The sequence below is a fragment of the Diadema setosum genome, assembly GCF_964275005.1.
Source record: "Diadema setosum chromosome 21 unlocalized genomic scaffold, eeDiaSeto1 Scaffold_21_unloc_1, whole genome shotgun sequence".
In the NCBI taxonomy this organism is placed as follows: domain Eukaryota; kingdom Metazoa; phylum Echinodermata; class Echinoidea; order Diadematoida; family Diadematidae; genus Diadema; species Diadema setosum.
Genome location: NW_027307650.1, coordinates 47,995 through 49,747, shown reverse-complemented (window position 1 = coordinate 49,747; position 1,753 = coordinate 47,995). Strand labels below are relative to the sequence as shown.

General features: G+C 44.6%; 1 pseudogene; it reads left to right on the top strand.

Annotated features, from left to right (window-relative positions):
- The first annotated feature begins 250 nt into the window (after window positions 1–250).
- On the top strand, window positions 251–1,245 carry LOC140245696 (uncharacterized; annotated as a pseudogene).
- The last annotated feature ends 508 nt before the right edge of the window (window positions 1,246–1,753 follow it).

The window sequence follows — 1,753 nt, the reverse complement described above, 5'->3', positions numbered from 1 at the left end:
TGAACCCTTTCACATTGGGTAAGTGGAACTTTGATTGTTATTACTGTCCCAGTGTGAGAGATATTTGAGAGTATGTTGATTTTGATTAGTGCTTACTGTGTTTGCATTATTTTATTTTGACTGGTTATTTGTATTTAATCCTCATGTGTTTCCTTATGAAATTTTCATACTCATATTTGTTTGACTGTTATTACTAATCTTTGACTTTGATATTTGATTAGATAGGCTTTGTGTTACTCAATATTACACCATGACCAATCACAGCACCAATACCACCATGACCACCAGTAGGACCCTCCGACAGACCGACTTTTTACCGACTAAATTTTCTGGCGGCCGACTAGATTACAATGACTGTACTGCCCATATTTTGACCTTTGAAGACTACTTAGACGCCCATGACATTGACTCGGACAAAGCTGGCAACTTGACGACTATACTTAAGACTTTCTAGCGGACATTAGAGGGACAGGCCAGACTGTGGATAGACAAATTGACTTTCACTGCTTATGACGACCTAACGACGGCTTTCACTAGGCGATTTAGCCCCGCCAAATCGACTTTTGCTAGGGCTACTGACTTTAACACCATGACTATGACTGATGGAGAGAGTGTCGAAACTTTTCTCCAACGACTCAGACAGACTGCCTCCTACATAGACTATGGGGAGAAGCAAATAAAGGACCGTTTACTTCCTGCACTGACCCCCGACTGTCGCGCCGCCATTCGTATGGCATCGCCGACATCAACGACCACCCCTGACGAGATAGCCGCGAAAAAAAGCGCAGCTTTTCATAGATCTTAGGACTGACACTACCCCGACAAAAGAGGTGACATTCGCAACCCAAGACGATGTCGACCTCCTAAGTGAGGAAATTTCCTCCCTTAGATTTAAAACCGAACAGAAAGACTCCCGAGGACGAAGACGAAATCGACATTCCCAACACAATGACTCTGACCGCAGTACCAGCCGCAGCGCTAGTAGGACTCGACATAGGGATGACCACAGCAGACATGAACGTAGTTTAAGTAGGGACCGACATCATTCTGACTACAGACGTAGTTTAAGTAGAGACAGACGACATGATAGTAGAGACAGACATCCTGGACGGCGCTCTCCTTCTCGTGATCGTTATCGGTCACAAAGCCGAGGACGCGACCAACGGTCTCGACCTCGATTCGCTGGCAAGTGTGACTATTGTCACATTCCTGGCCATTTTTGGAGGGATTGTCGGCATAGGTTGAGAGACATTGAACGCGAGAAACGACCAATGATTACAACGATACAATGACTATAACCGACATCATCATCGACAACAACAACAACAAATCATCATCTACAATACACAGGACAGTACTTCGACGCACATCCCCAGGGTTTTCATTAAGGGAGGAAAATAGAAGCGCTCTCTATTCCACCTCCCAAAATGAACACCCCAGGCCTAGGGACGGACAAAAACTCAAATCGACGTACTTAGGGACAGAGGACGTAGACCTGCAACTGACTAGTAATAACTTTGTTAAGGGACGAATTGGCAGTGGTAAGCACATTTTCATTCTTTTTGACAGTGGTGCTACCAAGACATTGATTTCTGACCGCTATGTTAAATCAACTCCACACCTTTCCAACCTAAAGAGGCAGAGCGTGACTCCTACTCGATTTAAACTAGGAACGGGCAGTTCCTTGAAGCGCAAACCGCCATTAAATTCAGAGTCACAATTCAAGGTTACAAATTCGAAATTTCTGCTTTAG